The 21,189-nt window shown below is 45.6% G+C and overlaps 1 long non-coding RNA gene across 1 annotated transcript in view; it reads left to right on the top strand.

The window, feature by feature from the left end:
• LOC138522121 (uncharacterized) overlaps nucleotides 1–20,946 on the top strand; it is a 40,153-nt gene extending 19,207 nt beyond the window's left edge. The window contains exon 2 of the long non-coding RNA XR_011283245.1: nucleotides 20,413–20,946. This is a non-coding gene — a long non-coding RNA (uncharacterized lncRNA). The remainder of the gene's footprint in view (nucleotides 1–20,412) is intronic.
• The last annotated feature ends 243 nt before the right edge of the window (nucleotides 20,947–21,189 follow it).

Consider the following 21,189-nt stretch of genomic DNA (forward strand, 5'->3'; position numbering starts at 1 on the left):
AAGGAGCCTCGTGGTCTGGCCATTTTGGGAGCCAGGCCACCATTTTGGGTTAAGCGCAGAAAACGTGCTTAGAACGGCAAAAGGAGCTCAAAATATAAAGAAACGATCGCTGCCACCATTCCCGTCCCTGAATTACTTGCACCGATCAAATACAATCCTAAACGAGTATCTAGGGCCTGTAGAAGGCTAGAGACCCAAGAGAGCTGTACCTTAGCTTACAGTGCCCTCTTGTGTCATGTTGCACGAAAGCCGCAACATGATAAAAGAAACTACGGGAAACAGCGTTCCCCGGTACTGACTGTCTTAAGGGCATGTCAGTTTCCCCGTAAGAAAGGAGCGAAAGCCCAGAGGAGTGCGGCAGAAGGCTGCACTTCTCTGGCAAAGTCAAGAACAAGGTGAAAAACAACAGCAAAAAGTTTAGGGGTTGCCACATGGAAGGAAAATTACCTACAATTACGAAATCTTTCCTAACACTCGCCCCTCCCAGACTATGGACAGGGGGAACTAATCCACCCCTGGATGAGTCTCTTGTTCAGGTCGGTTAAACATTCTGGACAACCCATCAGCATTGCTATGTTGGACACCTGGCCTATGCTCAATAGTGAAGTCGAAGCCTTGTAGACTTATGGACCACCTAAGCAACTTTGGATTCTCCCCCTTCATGTTCATTAGCCACTTTAACGGCTTATGGTCAGTTTGCACAGTGAAGTGGGTCCCATAGAGGTAGGGCCTCAGCTTCCTTAGGGCCCACACAACAGAGAAACATTCTTTCTCTACCGTGGACCATCTGAGCTCTCTGTCCTTAAACTGGCGACTAATAAAACCGATAGGGTGTTCCTTACTCTTCTCATCTACTTGTGATAGTACAGCTCCTATCCCAGTGTCAGAGGCGTCCGTCTGCATGATAAAAGGTCTTTGATAATCAGGGGCCCTGAGGACAGGGGCCTGGCACAAGGAGTCTTTTAAGCCATTGAAGGCCTTCTCACACTCGTCGGTCCAAGTTACCTTCTTGGGTTTCTTCGGAGTTGTGAGGGCAGTCAGAGGGCAGCTATGGTGCCATAGTCTGCCACAAAATTGCGGTAATACCCCGTGAGTCCTAAGAAGGCTCTCACTTGGGTTTGCGTAGTGGGGGTAGGCCAGCCTTGTACTGCTTGTACTTTACTGGGAAGAGGCTGTATCCTCCCTCCACCTACTTCATGTCCAAGGTAAACCACTGAGCCTTGTCCAATCTGGCATTTACTAGCCTTTATGGTCAGGTGTGCTTTCTGAAGAGCCTGGAGCACAATCCCGAGGTGTTTCACATGGTCTTCCCAGGTGGCACTGAAAACTGCTATATCGTCCAGATATGCAAGACAGAATTCGTCCAACCCATTCAACACATGATTCACAAGCCTCTGGCAAGTGGCAGGTGCATTCTTCAACCCGAACGGCATTACCCGGAATTGGTAAAGGCCGTCTGGAGTAGAAAATGATGTCTTCTCCTTGGCATGTTCTGCTAAAGCTATTTGCCAATAGCCAGCAGTGAGGTCAAACGTGCTGAGGTACTTGGAGGCACACAAAGTATCCACCAGCTCATCTGTTCGAGGCAAGGGGTGTGCATCTGTCTTGGTGACAGCATTCAGAGCCCTGTAATCCACGCAGAACCTCAATTCAGAAGTGCCTGCCTTTGGAACCAAAACCACAGGGCTGGACCAAGGACTACTAGAGGGTTCAATCACCCCAAGGTCTAACATCTTGTTGACCTCGGTCTTAATATAAGACCGTACTTTGTCTGACATCCTGTATCCCCTACTTTTGGTAGGTACACTGTCTCCTGTGTCAATGTTATGTTTGCACCAAGGTGTCAAACCAGGCGACTGTGAAAACAGGGGGGAAAACTGCCTAAGCAAACTTTTCACCTCAGCCTGCTGATCAGAAGTCAGGTGAGGGGCCACTCGGACACCCTCAAAGGAGCTATCTGAAGGACCGCTTTGGAACAGGTCGGGGAGAGGTTCAGACTCCTCTTCCTCAAAATCTGAAGCCAGTAGCAGTGCTGCGATTTCGACTCTTGGGACGAAAGCCTTCAGCCTATTCACGTGAAACACTTTTGGAGCCTGTCCAGGCCTTCCAAGGTCCACTAAATAGTTAACCTCACCCAGGGGCTCCACCACTGTGAAAGGGCCTGACCATTTGTCCTGTAAAGCTCGAGGCCTTATGGGATTCATGATCAGGACTTGCTGACCAGGTGTAAAGTTGATGAGGGAAGCTTTCTGGTCGTACCAATGTTTCACCAGCGCTTGTCCTGCCTTCAATTTATCACTAGCCAAGCCCATCAGAAGTACCATCCGTTTTCTGAGCCCTAGCACATAATCAACTACGTTGGTACTAACAGGGGGAGTGGGCATCTTCCATCCCTCTTTGACGATGGCTAAGGGTCCCCGTACGGGATGACTAAACAGAAGTTCGAAGGGGCTGAAGCCAACACCCTCCTGTGGTACCTCTCGGTAGGCAAACAGTAAGCATGGTAACAGAAGATCCCATTTTCTTCTCTGAGGCTCCTCCAGAGCCCCAATCATGCTCTTTAACGTTCTGTTGAAACGTTTCACCAGACCATTGGTCTGGGGGTGGTATGCAGAAGAGAACTTGTAGGTGACCCCACATTCTTTCCACATAGCCTGCATATTCGACATAAAGTTGCTGCCACGATCCGACACAACTTCTTTAGGGAAGCCAACCCTAGTAAATATGCCAAGTAAAGCTTTTGCAACTGACTTGGCAGTTACAGTTTTCAATGGGATGGCCTCAGGATATCTGGTTGCATGGTCGACCAGCACCAGGATAAACCTATTGCCTGAGGATGTTTGCGGGTCAAGGGGACCAACGATGTCGATCCCTACCCTTTCAAATGGTACCCCCACCACTGGGAGCGGTACCAACGGAGCTTGGATTGTCGCGCCAACCTTACCAGACAACTGGCAGGAGGCACAACTCCTGCAGTGACTTTCTACTTGCACCCCCATCTTGGGCCAGTAGAAGTGCATGGATAACCTTTGCTTGGTCCTCTTCATACCAAGGTGACCAGCAAGGGGAACTTCATGCGCCAACTGCAGGAGGAAGGGCCTAACAGCAAGGGGAACCACCAACCTCCTATGGTCTCCTTCTGTAGACTCTGTGGGCTCACTATACAGGAGTCCACCTTCCCAATAAATCCTATGCGTCCCAGGAGGTTCACCCTCAAGCTGGGAGCAGGCCTGTCTCCTTAGGCCTTCCAGAGATGGGCACTCACGTTGGCCTTTACTGAATTCGTCCCTATCAGGACCTCCTTCAACTAACAAGTCTTTTAGTTCAGGATGATCGTTGGGGTCAAATACTTCAGGCATCGCCACCTCCTCGTCAGGCCCGGGCGATTGACCAACTTCCTCCACCGCAGTGGTAGGCGAGCTCGGGGGAATATTCTCTTTCCCTCGTCGTGACTTGTCGACTCCTTTCGCCTTGGGTTTCCCCTTCGGCTGGGGCGGCGTATTGGACTTGGCCAATGCTGCCCGTGCTTGAGACCGTGTGTAGGGTCTTTCGGCAGTGTCTCCTACGAGCCCTAAAGCTCTGAGATCATTACCTAACAAGACCTTTCCCGGGACGTTTCTCTGAATGCTCACTGGAATCCTGACTGCTGTACCATTTAAAGTAAGATTTACAGGTATTACTGGGAACATACGGAGTGGGCGTCAGCCAACTTAGTGGGCATCAGAGTAGCTCTGGCAACTTCCTCTGAGTCTACCAAGGTAGAATCCACTACAGTGCGACTGCACCCACTAGCCCTAAGAGCTGGAGTATCTACTCCATTGATCAGCACACTGTCTTTAAAGTAGTGCTTGGTATTATCCAGAATCCTAGCATAAGTCTCTGCGACTTTAGGCTCCCAGGAACCCAGGGACACTAAAACTACCTCAGCCTCTATCCTGCTGGGAAATGAGTCTGAGGAGAAGGATGCTCCTGTAATCTCTTCTTCCTCGTAGGAGGAGAAGGCCAGATTAGCGGAGTGGACCCCCAAAGGTCTAACCTTACACCGGGGATCCCCCTTCACGTGGTCAGTTGCTCCACAAGCGAAACAAGATCCATTGGGTCTGTTTACATAGGGAGGCTTATTGTAACCAAAGTTCTGTTTCGGAGGCGGACCTCCACTACCCTGCGAGTTCTCTTGTGTCTTACCCTTATTTTTCTTTTTGTGGCCCTTATGAGAAGAAGATTTATCAGATTCTCCACCCTCCATATCTTTGGACTTTTTCCCTTCCTCCTGCTTACCAGGATGAGTTTTGTCCTTATGGGACACTCGATGTGACACCCATAAGTCTGCTGCAATGGCCAGCTTCTTAGGATCTATCTCCTTCGAATCGGCCAAATGCTGCTTAAGCTCCGGGGAAGAAGATGCAAAAATGTGTTCCAGCATGACAAGATTTATCATGCCTTCGAAGGTAGAAACCTTATAACCTTCGACCCAGCCAGTTAAGTTTTTCAAGGATTCAGTGACATAAGATACCCAAGTACCACCTTCCTTTTTCTTATACTCTCTGAAACGTTTCAAATATTGGGCCGGAGTCTTCCCAAACTTTAAAATGAGAGTTTGCTTTAACATTGCGAAATCAGCTCGCTCAGCCTTCGACATTTCCATAATGGCACTACAGCCAGAATGGGGCAGTCTGCTGAGTAACCAGGCAATCTTATCAGCATTGTCAACTTGTTGAACTTCGCATGCATACTCAAACGCATTCAGCCAGTCCATAATGTCATTCCTTTCTTCATACACACTGAGCAGATCTTTCGGAAACCGTGGATGAGAGGAGGCCCCAGACCCATGTCCAGGACCCTTGGACCCATTTGCAAACTGAAGCTTGGCCAGTTCCAACTGGTGATCCCTGTCTTTTTGTTTTTCTGCCTGTTCGATTTTTAGTTTGGCTATGCTGAATTCAAGCTCCTGCTGCCTAAACCGCAGCTCTTGCTTCTTGAATTCAAGCATAGCCTCCCCATCAGCACTGGCAGAGGAAACATTAGACATCTCGTCCTCCCTGTCCTCGTGGTCGCGATGGATCAGTGCGGCGGCAGAACCGTCGGTTCTACCAGTGAGAGCAGCCCCACCTCCTTCCGCACTGTCCTCAGAAGTTATAGCGTCAAGCTGCGCTTCTTGCCACGCCACGATTCTTTGGATCATTTCCAATTTCGTGCTTTGAGAGGAAACACCTCTCTCCGCACACATCTTCTTCAATGTTTCTGATTTGGAAGCATTTAAAGTTAACAAGGTATTTGTTTCCATACTGTTAGATAGGACTATGGCCTTTTTAAAGTTATACTACAACAATTCACTACGTGTCCTGGTTGGAATAACCTGAAATGCCTTAGTTCGTGCGCAACACTGGATACCTTCAGTCGTATCCCACCACTGTACACCAATTTGTTAAGACGGATTTCTGAACTCTGTCCTGGTGGCGCAGAAGTTCAGAAGGCCAACCTAATTACTTGGAACAGGGTAACCTCTGGACGAGCCAGACCAATCAAGGTAGCGATCGCGGCGGTCAAGACTAGGTCTCAAGAGGGGTGAGGGTGACTGAAAGCCCGCAATGAGCACACAAAGCAAGATCACTTACAAACTACTCCAAACAGTTGTTATATCAAAAATATATACACATTTATTTTAAGGCCTTTAAAACAATGACCGTAGCGAGAAAATCACAGTATCACAATATTAAACCAACACATACCATATCAACACAATATATATACAAATACGACAGTCGCAAGCGTTGTATGCACGAAATGTGTAGTCCACCTGCAAGGGAAGGAAAACAGGCAGTGCGATACAATGCTTTAGACCCAGTTCGCCTTCAGAGGCACCTAACTAGATGGAAGTCCGAGCCCTTGCGAAGAGTGGAGCCTTGTGCTCAAAAGTACCTGCACACGCTGGTGCCAACGGGCAAAAGGAGAATCTCTTCTAAGGAAATCAGGCAGTTCAGTTCAGTGCACAAATGAAGGAGAACAAGTTCCGCGACTCAAGCGCAGAGCGCGAGTACGGCAAAAGGGTGCTGTTTTACACAGCGGGGAAAAGCAATGGGCTCCTGCAGGAGGGCGACCAGATCCTAGCTAAACTACTCACCGGTCCCCGATGCAAGCAGGCCCAGGCTTCTCCGCGTCAGTTTCAGCAGCTGGCAGGTTCAGAAGAGCAGGGAACGCCTCGTCGTCGTGTTGAGTAAAAAGACGTCCCAATCGAAGAAACCTGCACAGTTTTGTCACCACAGCAGGGCAACGGAGCGGCCGTGTGTATCTGAGCCAAATGTACACTACTCACTTCCGACCTGGGAACGCCAAGTGTACGAAGCGTGTGAGAGTGACAAGGACTCGAAATACAACACAACCTGGCGGCGGTTACAGAGCAAGACTCCCGTGTAAGCTGGTCAGTCAACTGGATGGCCCAGAGACGCTTCCGAAGGCTTACTGGCAGGAGATGATGAAGATGCCGAGAATAGCTGTTCCCGCTATTCCAAGGGACGAAGCACCAGTACAGGCCTTCTGGTTCGATCCAAGGTGGAAAGGGTTTCACAAGGCGACAGCAGTGCAGAGCAGAAGTCCTTCAGTGGGTCACCAGCGATTCCTCGGTCCAGCCTCTTGTTTGCAGGATACTTGGCTCCTGTATTCCTTCGTTCGTGAGAACTCAGGAGATCGACATGGTAGTGGTGTTTCCAGCCCCCTCTTATCCACGGTTCCCTTCGCGCCAAAACGGAGGGGACCCAATGGGAGATCCGCTCATCAACACTCACACCATACGTGGACCAATCACGGACCACGGTGGTCCCAGGCATTCACACCACCCTAGACTCTCTGGCACCCAGGATGTGTATTGGGACCAGACATCCCAGCCCACACCCTGGAGGCGCACAAAAGACATGTAGAAGCCCGCGAAAGCATCCGTGTTTCGCGGGAAAGTACATGCCCAAATAAGGAAGGCCCCGGGTCGGCTCGACCTGGGGAAGGTGAAGGGAGCAAGACGGTCAGCGGACAGGACAAAGGAGCCTCGTGGTCTGGCCATTTTGGGAGCCAGGCCACCATTTTGGGTTAAGCGCAGAAAACGTGCTTAGAACGCCAAAAGGAGCTCAAAATATAAAGAAACGATCGCTGCCACCATTCCCGTCCCTGAATTACTTGCACCGATCAAATACAATCCTAAACGAGTATCTAGGGCCTGTAGAAGGCTAGAGACCCAAGAGAGCTGTAACTTAGCTTACAGTGCCCTCTTGTGTCATGTTGCACGAAAGCCGCAACATGATAAAAGAAACTACCGGAAACAGCGTTCCCCGGTACTGACTGTCTTAAGGGCATGTCAGTTTCCCCGTAAGAAAGGAGCGAAAGCCCAGAGGAGTGCGGCAGAAGGCTGCACTTCTCTGGCAAAGTCAAGAACAAGGTGAAAAACAACAGCAAAAAGTTTAGGGGTTGCCACATGGAAGGAAAATTACCTACAATTACGAAATCTTTCCTAACAACCACCTGTCATCGGCAGCACACTTCTCAGACTCTGCTGTCACATCGATCCAAGAACTATGCAGGTCTTTTCATCTACTGATGCGGCTAACCCAATTCCCATTACTAGTGGAGTCCCACAAGGCTCCTGTGTATCGCCTACTTTGTACAATATCTTTACAAAGCCTCTATGGGACAAATTGGACCATCTGGGTGTCACCTACACTAACTACGCAGATGACACCCAGATACTCCTAACACTATCAGGCACCTATAACACAGATGTCTGCCGGATCAACAAAGTCTACACCATCATGCAGGCATGGATGGCCACACATGTCCTCTGCCTGAATGATGATAAGACGGAGCTGCTCCTAGTCGGCTCACCCAACAATCTTCAGAAGGTCAGCCCAAACTATACAAGTATCCTCATCAATGGTAACAACATACCTATTGCCAAAGAAGTAAAAACCTTAGGCTTCTACCTCAATGACAATTCCAACCTAACCAAACAGGTAAATATGACGGCCTCAGCCACTGCCTACACTGGCAAGCTGATTAGGGCTTGCAGACCCCTCCTGTCTTCCAATATCTGCCTCATTCTTGCCAGAGCACTCATACAATCCGAACTGGATTACTGCAATCGCCTTTACCTAGGAGCCAACAAATCTATAATCAACAAATTGCAGATTCTACAAAATAATGTGCTTAGAGCTGCATTAAACATACCAAGAAGAGAGTACATCTCGGCCACCAGAAAGCTTTGTAAATGGCTTTCCATACAAGAAAAAAATGACTTAAAAACCATCTGCCTTACCCACAAAGCTTTGAACCACCGAGCCCCACCATATCTCACAAATAAATTCACACTGAAAGTACCAACTAGAATCACAAGATCTACCAACACCTCTTGCCTGGTGGTGCCCAGGTACAACCTAAAAAAAGCTGGTGGAACCAGTTTCCTGGTGCTAGCCTCCCAACTATGGAACACATTTCCACAGGACATCAAATCTATCCAAATCTTTGATAAATTCAGAAAGCACGTCATCACATGGCTACTTAATAAAAACAAACATCACTTAACAGACTTCAAACGTCATTCTGCTCCTACACGCTCCTAATCTTATTATACGCAAGCATCTTCATCCCTTTTCCCTGTTATGTACTAACCTCCTTTATATGTCTCCTATCCCAATATGCCGTTGAATGTATTAACTTTACTCTGTCTGTATAAACTGCATCATGTAACCGTCATCTTCCCTTAAAGCACCCAGATACCCCTGGGTCAGGCACGCTATATAAATAAAATAAACAAACAAACATTCTACACACAGTATACACTATCCCCTCAAAAACATCACTGGCACTTACCCCTTCTCGTAGATGCGACTCCAAAGATGTATCTTCAAAAGGTGCTTTGCACAAGACTTAAAAAAGTAATGTCAATTCCTCTGAATGCCATCTGGTTAAACCTTTCGAGGGCAAAACAATGTTCTTGAAGGCTTCACAGTCTCCATCAATTCCTTAACGTGGGCAATCTGTGCATCAAGAAGATCCTGTGGATGAAGAACAAGGGATGTCAGAATTTGATTATTGTAACACTATTAAGACAATAGAACATTACTACTGTAATAAACCAGTGATAAAACAAAACAAAAAACAATTATGCTTAAGGTGACTTAAAAAAGGTAACATTAACCCAACATTATCCTAGTTAGGCAAATGCTTCAAACTAAAGAGGATTGCTCTACAAATATGCAATATTCCACATGCACTGTGCTAAGGGCACACACCTTGCTGTACAAGTATACACATATATGCACTGCATTAAGAGCACAAAACTCACTGTGGGCACATACCTGGCAGTGACTACACATCTCAGCATGCACTGCATTAGGAGCACAAATCCTGCTGTATAAATGCACAAGATTGCACAAGAACTACTTTAAGAGCACAGAACCCACTGTGGGCACATACAGTATCTGGCAGTGACTAGTATATGTCCCAGCATTTTCCGTTCCTTGAGCCAAAGATGGCCCACCGGTACATATTGTGCTGCATATTAACAGGCAACCGCACCTGGCTGTTTTCCATTTCCACCTCACTGCCTGACACGTACAGTAGATTGTTCCTGTGGTTAGCTTCAACCCATACTTCTGCAATAAGATTACCTTGAGCTGTCAACTGTCCTCTCGTCACCTTGCTGAAGGAGTTGATGAATAAGGGTCTATGAATGCCTTCATGGGAGGATAGAAAATAAGACAATGCCAGCATAATATACCACATACAGAACTGCAGCTCTGCCCATTGTATCAAAATACTTACTTGCCAATTGCTTGATAATTCTCTTTTGCGGGTGGGCTTTTTCACGGGTGTGGTAGTAGTCGAAGTCCTGAGAGATAGCAGCAATTGGTGGATCTGACGAATGGTGTACCCAGCACCATCAAGCTGGGCCTCGCAATTGGAGGGTGAGCAGTAAGTGGACGTAATTACACTACAATAGCAATTAAATTCACAATTAATAAATGTCCTCCAAAGAAGTCTGCCTTTAAAATGGGTTGCAAGGTACAGAGGAGGAGCAACAGGGTTGTGTGAGAATGAATACATCGGCTGATTCAGCACTGCAGAAAGGTGAGACATTTATGCATGGTGCCTCCATTAACCATCAGAATGAGAGGTAATGTCTCCCTGAGGTTGTGGCAGCACGTGTTCACATCGACCTGAATACGCTCAGGTCATGTCACTGGAGGCATCCCTGACTGTGAGGCACACTGGTGTGGATAGCTCTGTGCCACCCATGCCAAATGCATGTGAGGGCCAAAACATGCTCAAAGGTTAAAAACAAATGTTTTAAACACTTCAAAGACCACACAAAGGTCAGCTAACATTTCCACTTCACAAAGACTAGAGTAGTAGAATTTGACATTGCCTGCCTCAGACTTTAATTCCTGTAAAATGCAACAATTAAATGCATCAAATAAAATTAAATAAATACATAAATAGAGCCGAGGAGTAACCCGTTTGCCTGCTCACACTTGGTGTTATCGAGATTTATAATTTCAGCTAATATTCTGTGTACCTTGACCCTGAATGGTACCCAAGCTTAGTGCTTGGCAGCCACCTGTTAAAATGAAAATGGAGAGGTATAAACTGTTTATTGTACAGTACTGTACTGTATACTGAATGGCGAGAAAGAACTCTGAGCAATACCCTATTGTAAAGTGTGTGCCACAGTGCACTTGTCCAGCAAAACACATGAATCTCTGTCACAGAAACAAAAGGCTACTATAACCTTGTGGCGAGACAAGGCTTCTTGTACTGTCTGCCACTCCTATTGGATACAGAACGTGTAGCATAGCTCGGCTGCTTAAGGTGTCACACCGTGGAGAGATGCCCACATGAGATGCACACATCTTCGAAACACAGGCCTATCATTGATAGCAGGATATGGATGTGGCTGGAGAGATGCAGGCATTGTGCACGGGACCTGGCTGCTGTTGAAGTACAGTGTTATGTTTGCTTTCTAATAGGAATCATTGTGCTTATATAAGTAAAGAGTAACTCTAATCAAAATCACCAAATATATTTAAATTGAAAGGTTCTTTTTAAAATCATTAAAGTAACACAATACAGTAACACCCTGGTCCTAGTATAACATTAAAAACATGTCCTTAGTTAAATGTTCCATAACATCTTAAAACACTGAATGCTCGGTTTGAGTTTGTAAGCAAGCTATGAAATCCATCACATCAATATTCCCCTTAGGCTCCCACCCCTGAAGTGGCCATAAGATGACATATAAGCACTTTACAAACCCCCTTGAATAAACAAATGAATGATGTCATTTTCACACTATGACCTTTTGGGCGAGGTCTCCTGTTATATATTAAAGCAAACCTTTTGGGGGGAGTTGCTTTCTTACACGGCGCATTGGATCAAACAAAATATACAAATAGAAAGTAGTTGCCAACCATGCATTGTGTCATTCTTTTAATGTCACATATAAAACTGTTTTTATTTTAATTTTTAGAAGTTCTTTACTTTGGTTCATCGGAGGTTGATAAATTGACTGACATGAAAGACTGCATTCTAGTACTTGAAGTAGAATGTTGACAATCTATCAGCCAATCAGGAAGCTGGTCTTCCGGGCAGTAATCATCCATATGGTCGGGCACACTAATGGCCATCAAGTCATCAGTAGCCATAGCAGCTGTTCTGGGTGTCTCATGCTGCACTTGCTCCCTCCCACTTCACCACCACTTACTTGGATCCTCCTCACCTCCTCGACCGCAGTCTTCTTCCTCCTTGCTGCTGCCTCCTGCCACCACTTGACCTCAACTGCACCATCCATCTTGCTCGCCACGCTGGAAACAGAGGACAGACTGTAAGTGCGCAGCTGCTACTAAGCGTCTTTGGATTGGCAGCCATCTGAAAGTGCTTTTCCTCGCAATGACCCTCAATTGTTTTAAAAAATGAGAGTCAAACCCTGTTGGCTCTTTGGCCTCGCCCCTAGCACCTGCAGGTATTCTTCTCTGTGTGCGGTCTCTTGGTCCCAATCAGTTGAAAAGCTTTCCCCCTTCCCTTCTGGTTTGACTAACGACCAAAAAATAAACATATAATGACTTCTCTGTGGTCTCCATTAATCTGAAATTATCTGGGGGAAAACTCAAAGTTCTCAATAAAGTCACAAAGAATCTGAATGAACGCAAAGGTGCCCTGATGCAACACAAAGTCTCACAATGCAGCGTTCCATCCCAGAACATATTCGGTCACTCACAGTCTGGGGGCTAAAGGGGTCCTGTACTTCTTTCTTGGTTCGTAGGCTCTTCAGTCTCAGAATGCTTCTTCTGGTCTGATTTCCTATAGTTTTCAGAAAACCCTTCTCTGTGGGCTTTCAGGCACGAGTGTGTTTGCACCCGAGGCATCCAGGAGAGAGTGGGAAGTGTTTTTCTAGGCAAGGTGCCAGAGTTGCAACTAAGACTGGGTGACTTTAATTGGTTTGTGGGCGGAGTCTGATAATTAGGTTTTTCTCCTCGGATGAGGATTCTAAGTCTGCTTCCCAACTCCCCCTACTTGTCTACCTCCTCAAGTAGTCGTAAAGTTCTCATGACTAAAGGAGCCCCTAATGTCAATCCTAGACTCTCTCTCCTTGCCACCTCCTTGACTCGCCAGCATGTGCTTGTATTCCACCTCTCCTCAGGCAAAGGGTGCTTCTGTTCCTCCCACCCTGTTCCCTTTTCTCCACCTCCACTCTTCTAACTCTTATCAACCACTGGTTCTCCTTCAGTATTTTCACCAACCACCAATTAATCTTCCTTTATGGTCTTCCTTCCTTAATCTTCTACTCTCCAGCCTCCCTTTTGTCCTCCCCAGCTCCTCTTTCTTCTTTCTGTCCTTTTCCTTCCAGCCTTCTTCTTTCCCCTCCAGCTCTTCTTTCTTCTCTGTGGCACCTTCTTTGACCTTTCCCTTTGGATCCCTTGTTTCCCCTCCAGCTACTCTTTCACCCTCCTGGTCCCTTCATTAGTCCTCTCTCACCAGCTGTATCTTCTTTCCTCCAGCTCCGGCCTAATTCCTTCACTGCCCTGAAATCTTCTTCAACAACCCTACTCAATTGTCTCTCCTGACTTTTACAGGAGGCAGATACTAACCACGAAGAACCCCTCTGCCTAACTACATCTACCTGTATCTGCATATTGGTGCTAGCACAGTATTTCTGTGTTTGGAAAGGTTTGGGGCATCTCCGCCTCTTTGTTAGCCTCGCCCCCTCTGATTCCACAAGGCAGACCAAGCATTCATTAAGATTAAAAAGGATTGTTTCAGATCCAGCGGGACTAGATGTGGAGTGCACCAAATTGTTGGACACATTTTCAGAGAGGGGTTACCCGCAAGAGTACCTAAAAGAAGCAAAGGTGAGACCATCCAATGTGAGCAAAGAACAACTATTGACACCACAGATTAAGAACAAAGTAACACCACTACTGTATATCTCAAAATATTCCCGCCAGACGCCAGAGCTTTCAGGTGTGGAGAGCGATCAAAAAACATTGGGGAATTCTTCATAATGATCCGCTACTTGAAAAACTATTTCCTAAGTCCCCTATGATGGCATTCAAAAGAGGCCAGAACTTAAGAGACAAACAAGTTAGGGCCGGGAAACCCCCCAAAGAAAAACAGACATTCTTACAAACTAAAAAGAAAGGCACATTCCCATGCTTGGGATGCTCCCACTGTAACAATGTGATTAAGGGCGATAATGTAATACATCCACAATCTGGCAAAAAATGTAAACTAAGAGATTATGCAACATGTATGTCAACTGGGGCGATCTATGCAATCAAATGCCCATGTGGCAAATTATATGTGGGGCAGACTACAAGATCAGTTAAAGAAAGAATAACTGAACATAAATCCAACATTAGATGTAAGAACATGAAATCCCCATTGGCAAGACATTTCTCAGAACACCATCATACAGTAGCCCAGAAAAAATTCCAGATCCTAGAGATAGCCAAGAAACCCTACAGAGGGGGAGATTACCACTCCATCCTATCCCGCAGGGAAACATTTTGGATACATTTACTAGACACATTAAATCCACTAGGTCTCAATGAAGAGTTTTCCCTGAGGTGCTTTATCTGAACATTTTTTTAAAAAACTTACAGACTTTTACTTGTGATTTGTTGTTGTCCTCGCTTTGGACATATAGGGCCTCATTACGACCCAGGCGGTAAGTTACCGCCTGGGCCGTGACTTTACCACCATGGCGTAAACTACGTTTACGCCATGGTGGTTGGCGGACTTACCGCCCCATTCCGAGTTTGGCGGGGCGGTAAGTCCCCAATCCCCATTTACCCTTCCCCATTCCCATTTTTGCCCCATAGGGCATAATGGGAGTGGGGAAGGCGTTAATTACGCCACCGTAAATTACGGTGGCGTAATTAACTCCATGGTCCCTTAGCGCCATGGATTTTAACACCTGCTAAAAGCAGGTGTTAAATCCGCCATGGCGCTAAGGGACCTCGTACTCAGGCGGTAAGGGTCGGCGCTATTTACGGCGCCGTAAACCCCTTACCGCCTGAGTTGTAATGAGGCCCATAGTCTTTCTTCTATTTGTCGGAACCAGAGTAAATGTGTAAAACAAGACAGAATGTTCGTAACACACTGCCTTCCACAGTGGAACAATTGTTAAGACATTAGTAGTCTGGGACATGTTTTACCGGCCCACTGTATACCATCAAATACTTATGAGCATTTGGATATATTTAAGGTAGAGATCTGTGAAATAATGTAACATAGATGCTAAATCATTAGTATCTTCTCGGTTGTGGCCAGAACGCGTTGATCATCCACATGCAGAATGCACACAGTTCATTACTCCCTGAGCTTCCTCACCTGTTAATTTCAGTTTCTTTTTTTCCTTACTTTCGACAATTCTGTGCTTAGGAGCACACATCACTTTACATCCTCTCTGTGTAGCAGTCCTACGCTACACTCCTACAATTGTTGCAATCACGTAGCTTAGTATTCATCAGTAGTCTTTTACTGGACTTGTTTGACATTCCAAGATGGCACCCATGTAAACATTACCCAGCTAGCTCTATTAACACAGGCATGTGTAGTTGTCCATCCTCTATTTTGGTGGACGCCCACATAGAATGAAGGTGATGGTCTGCCGACAGCCTCTGAGGGTTGTCAGGGAGACGGATTAGCCCACCGCAGCACGGAAGAGGACCGCTTCCAGCTGTTTGACTCCAGCACGGCCGTGGGTAGAAGCATTTCGATTAAGGGCATATTTCTGCATGCGCACGTGGATTTACTGATCCACATTGCAGCGGTAAGCATTTGTTAGGAAACATTGAGCAGTACTTGAGTACACAATAGTCATATGAGGACTTTATAAGTGTGTATTCGCACTCTGGAGTTTTTTATCTACATTTTTGTCTCGCACACAGTAATTGACGGGGTTAGCTGCATTGACATTGCTTGACACGCCAGAAAACACGAGTTAGACGAATCTCGTCGCATCAACCCATACACTTCCTTTCATTTTGAGAGGTAAGCCTCTTTATTTGCTATGTCGGTTCCTTTATATAAAATAGTCATATATTGTTGTGACTCCCTTTATTGCTAGCGTTTGAAAAACATTGAAAATCATTGAGTACCATTTTGGATAAGAGTAAACATCAGTTACTTACAATAAGTGTGCTCTTTCCAGATCTGCTAATTAATACTACTTCTTAAAACCAGAGTTAATATGGGTCACGGCTAAATTCTACATTTCTAAGCATAGGTGCTCTAGTCCCAGGAGAAGAGTGTTATTTCTTACTGGTGTGTGAAGATGTTGAACACACTCAGTTAACCATCCATAGTGGAAGACACATACTTCCCCCACCCTATATGCAAGGTATGTTCACTCTAAACAACATGATGGAGCATGACGTTTTGTTAACAATATTTTTTATATATTTTTTTTAATATAACTGTAGCGTGCATTTGGCATGTATTGATCATTTTGACGCCTTCTGGCCATGACAGAGATCTTTGAAATTCAGGAGAGCTCCTTTCCAATATGCTAGAATGTCTCGAGTATTGTGCCAACAGGGCTACATTGACAAATTTATGTCGGAACTACAATTGTTCTGAATACACTTGAGGAAAGGCATTTTGTTGATAGGAATTTCATAGGTCTACTGTCTAGTTGATTGAAATAGCTTTATCCATTTATGTTTTGCAGTTGATTTCATTTGGCTCAAGAAGAAGGGATAGACATCCCGAAACGCGTCAGCCACGGTTGAACTGTATACATGGATTATTATTCTTTATGAACACACTGTGCTAACAATCCGCTTGGTTTTTGCAGTTTAAATTCTTAATGGTGAATCCATTTTGACTAATTATTAAAACCTCTTTGAGGTCTTTTTATGAATCTAATGAATCATTGCCTGTTTTCTTGATATCAATCATGTATTGTTGAATGAATATTAACAATCATACTTGACCATGTTGAACCATCACTTGATGGACTTGAAATAGAGTGCAGGAGACGGGAGGGTTCCTACATTTGGATCCTCGTTTCTTTCTCTACATATTTGTTGTAGTGACCCTGTGCCAGGGTCACTTTTCCTCCCCCGCACCTAAAAATAATATCTAAATTACTATCTACTAATCAGAAAGCTAACTCTATACTTTAAATATTAGGTAGTGCGCCTACTAAATTTCTTTTTCACAGTATGTTGTATATACATTACCAGGTATGAATCACCACCTCTTTCCCTTTCGATTGTACCTCTCACAATGGAGAGCAGATTTTCTGATGCATTGAATTTTGGTTTTAAGATATAGATTAGTTTCCTTTGGCCAATGTTCAAAAATACATCACCCTCAATTCAAGATGGATTAGAGACATTGGTGTACAATGGGGCATTGCCAAAGTCCACCTCCGAGAAGGCCTTTCCTACCTACTTAGCCATTTGACATATACACACCGGCAGACGCATCTAGATAGACGTTGGCCTGCGTCGCATCTGGATAGGATCGATTGAAGGATAACATGCCCACGCCCAGAAAAACGTGAATGCTAACATGTGCCACACCTAGAATTGAGAACACCAGCCTGCGTGGCGCTCAGATGGAGTTGTGAATGTTAGCATGCCCACACCGGACGGGTCCCTAGACACTAGCCTGCGCCGCATCTGGATGGGGATGTGAGGGTTGGCATGACCACACCTGGATGGAGTCCTAATCATTGGCCAGTGCCGCCTATAGGTGGGAATATGAGGGCCAACAGGTGTCACACTCAGACAGAACTACGAATGTTAGCATGGTAAAGGTCAGGTAACCCACTAACCAATATAAGCTCAAACTCTGCATACTTATCTCACTCAAAAAACTCACAACCATCTCTTGCACATCAAGCCGCACGCACTTCACAACACTGCAACAACACATAAGCCGGAACAACAGCACACGTGGATAGCCTCACCAAAGCTCAGCACCCGGTGTATACTGAGTTGAAGCTGCCAACAGAACACCACTCCTCTCACTATCCTACTCCCTTCTTCACCTTACTAACCCATCCCACCTTTATCGTTTACAGATCCGCCTGAGCGCCTGGGGACCAATTCCGTTGGCGACGGTGCGCGGTACAAATACCTTTAACATTTAACATTTAACATTTGGATTCAAGCCTTATTTTGACTCGGCTCTGTGCAATGCCAGGAGACACATGCTTTGTTTATAGGTCTGAATAATAGGAAGAAGGAATCCCCCTCATTTTTCACATTAGAGCCCTTAATGCTGGCATAGTTTGAGCGGATTTATGTGGGGGTCAGGAGGCCTAATAGGTGCAGGTATTGGAATGTGTGCATGGGTGGAATGTAGCCTGTGGATGTGTGCTTGAGAGAGTGGGTGTTCTTAGGAAGACAGCTGGAGGATGACTGATTGAGGTGTGGCCACATTGGTGGGTTTCTGTACAACTGTACTATATGGGATTCACACTTCCTTAGAGAAGTTCTCTGGCGTACTGGAATAAGCAAGTATTGACATGTCCCCGGTGTTGACCGCATCATGCTCTTGACATCAGTTTACAGGCCATATATTATTAGCATCATTTGTCTTTGGCAAAACTTAGGCCTTATAGTGAAACAGTATCCCAAGTAGCAATATTCCTGAACAACTTCTATAGGATAATTTGCCATCCTCCAGGGAAAGTTATTGCGTGTGTATTTCTTAGTAGTTTGTTATCACAAGTGAACTTCACCACAACATTAATATTTCTCTGTAGGCCTATTCTGGTTATACTTATTATCCACATGTGGAAGTACCAGCTACACGAGCCCCCTTCTGAGTGTTACTATGCAGCAATATGAACATCAAATAAATAGTCAATGTTTACTTTGTCCTGGATCAGAACATTCTCAGATCTTAGATCAAAAGAAAATAAGGGGTGATTTTGGGGTGCAAACAAAAAAATTAATTATCTCTCTTCTTTCTCTCCCTCTCTCTTCTTTTCCTACCTCTCTCCAGGAAATTCCAGTTTGCATGTGGGGAAAGCTAAAGCAATTATAGCAAAAAAATGTAATAGAAACTCCTATTAAAACTGAAAAAAGTACACAAGGGCATAAGTGCGCAAGGTGTAAAGAGAGACGTGCCCCAAAACCCATACAATAAAAAAATCCAAACGGCCAAAGAACCATTGCACCGCTTTAAGGGAAAACAAGGTTTATTACAAGCAGAAAGTTCTCAGACGGTCCCATAGAACCGACCTGACACAGAGATCGTCACACCCCAAGAGGTTACAGGTTATATACCGGAAAAAACGCATATTAGCATACATAGGTTATAATGTTATCGCACCACCCTCATTGACTGCCACCTATAGAACATGCTTACACACCCCTATATTCCTTGGACCGATTGTCCACAAGTCATCTAAACCCATTCCCCTATTCACGTGGCCCACTACATCATCACTAATGAATCTAGGTACATAATTGGCTACCGGTACAATAACACACCTTATAATCATGACCTTCACGTGATTGGCACCCCTCCGACCCAGATACATTCAAAGTAAACTGGCAAGGACTGCCTTGATAAAACATGGGCCTTCTCAGGAAACCAGACACCGCGGCGCACACACGCTGCACCCTCTACATTTTACTAAATTTACTGGAATCACCTCTGCTCCTCTTATCCCAACTCACTGAACGTTCCAGACACTGCTCCACTTATCTCCTTCAAGGCACAGGTGTCCAGTAATGACAATAAAGATGTATTTGCTTTGGTTATAGTCTACCTGTAGTTCCAAAGGGCTGACCGAGCCATGGGTGAGCAGAGTAGTGCTCTAAATCTTTGCCTGGCCTATTGGCATCACAAAACCATGTGCCCTATTCTCAGGAATTTGTCCTACAAAGGGTGCATCCCTACCTACCCTCTCCACAGCTAACATTCCGTTCCCACCACATTCAGGCTCTGCAGCTGGATACAATTAATGTTTACCTGTGCACCGTAGGTGCCTTTTAGCTTGGCTTCTATCTAGGGGTACAGGAGAGGGATTTATCTTAGAACTAAGCTAAATAGAGCTGCAAATCCACATCAAGGCCTTCACTCTGTTCACTGTGTACTAGGCCTTAAAATCCAATATGGTGGCGCTCCTGCCATGTTAACACGCTGACCTCGCTCTTATCACAACACCTTTCTAACTACATCTTCTTCCTTCTTCAGCTCCCTCTCTGCACCTCACTGCAAAACAGAACTTTGTGTACTAGTTCTAAGCAAAGGGCCTATAACAGTGCCCCATCTATAACCTCTGCAACCACACCATTAATATATTTGTTTCTCCTTGGGCGTCATTAGGACTCTGGCGCTAAACCATGGTGCTATTAGCACCATGGTCCATGCCGCAGTCCGCCATGGCGTAATGGGGAATTACCACCCCATTCCGAGGTTGGTGGGGTGGTAATTCCCCATGCCGCCATGGCCCTTCCCCATTCTCATTTTTGCCCCATAGGGCTCAATGGGAATGGGGAAAGTGCTAATTACGGTACCGCAAATTACGGTACCGTATTTAGCACCAAGGTCCCTTTGCGGGTCCCTACTTTAACGGCTGGTAAAACCATGTGGGTATCTAATATGTGTCAAAACTAACTACAAGTGATACGTGCGCCTTCTGCCGTGCAAACCTCAACCTACTCACACTGTGGTACGTGAAAATAGGTTTTTCTCAGCCTGAACCTTTTTGCCTGGTTGGGACGCTGTTAGTGCATCCCAACAAAGGCCATAGCTCAACTACTCTTTGCTGCTGCTACGACACTACATATCTATGGTGGAAACTAAAGCGCCTATATTTCATATGTTGTAATTAAGTATCTTGCATGACCTAAGTGTGGCTTACCATTGGAATTAAATGTAATTTCTTAATTTCCTTCCCAGAAAGTAGAAGTCATTTCGACATTGCTGCTAGAGACCCCAAATCGGAAGCAATTGGAAGGGTTCAAGTGCGGATATTGGAAGTCCATTTTGAGCTTCGCAAGGTCACAGGGCCTCAGCCTACACGCCCAACGGTGCAGGCCCAACAGAAAGCAAGACGCGACCTCAGCAGGGACCTGGCTGTTGAATGCTGCAAAAATGGATGCACTAAAAAGGACTTGACTCCCCTTTGCTAGAGGAAGCCTTTCATTCTGGGGGCCTTGCCCCTCACTTGAGTTCTGTGTACTGTAAGCATACCGGAAATGCGCATCGTGAATGCCTTATTTTACTTCAGCTCGGTCTTGCATTACACGTTAAAAAAAAAAATGTTTGTTATTTTTTTTTTTACAAAATGCAAACGTATGCCCAATTCTCATGCACACTAAGCTTTCGTGCACATTGTATGTATTTTTCAAGGGTGAGTGCATTCTTCAATGAAAAAAGCTGTGCTTCCTCCGTTAAGAAACGACAAAAAATCAATAAAGAATTGGCCAAATATTGTTCTTTTCTTTGATGCCTGGGTGCATTTCACAGTCAAGCTTGATTCGAGCGTCAGACAGGCCAATGAGAAGAAGCATGTATGAAATGTGCGCTGCCTGAGTCCCCTTTGCAAGTCATCCAGAAGCACAGTTTGGGCGAGGTTTTGATGCACACCAAGTCATTCAACAGAGATCAATGGTCGTGATACTGAAGACACCCAGTGTCAGCCGTAGGAGGGCAGCTTTATGCCATAGCCTATCA

The sequence above is a fragment of the Ambystoma mexicanum genome, chromosome 1q (genome assembly GCF_040938575.1).
Source record: "Ambystoma mexicanum isolate Mex_15411 chromosome 1q, UKY_AmexF1_1, whole genome shotgun sequence".
In the NCBI taxonomy this organism is placed as follows: Eukaryota; Metazoa; Chordata; class Amphibia; order Caudata; family Ambystomatidae; genus Ambystoma; species Ambystoma mexicanum.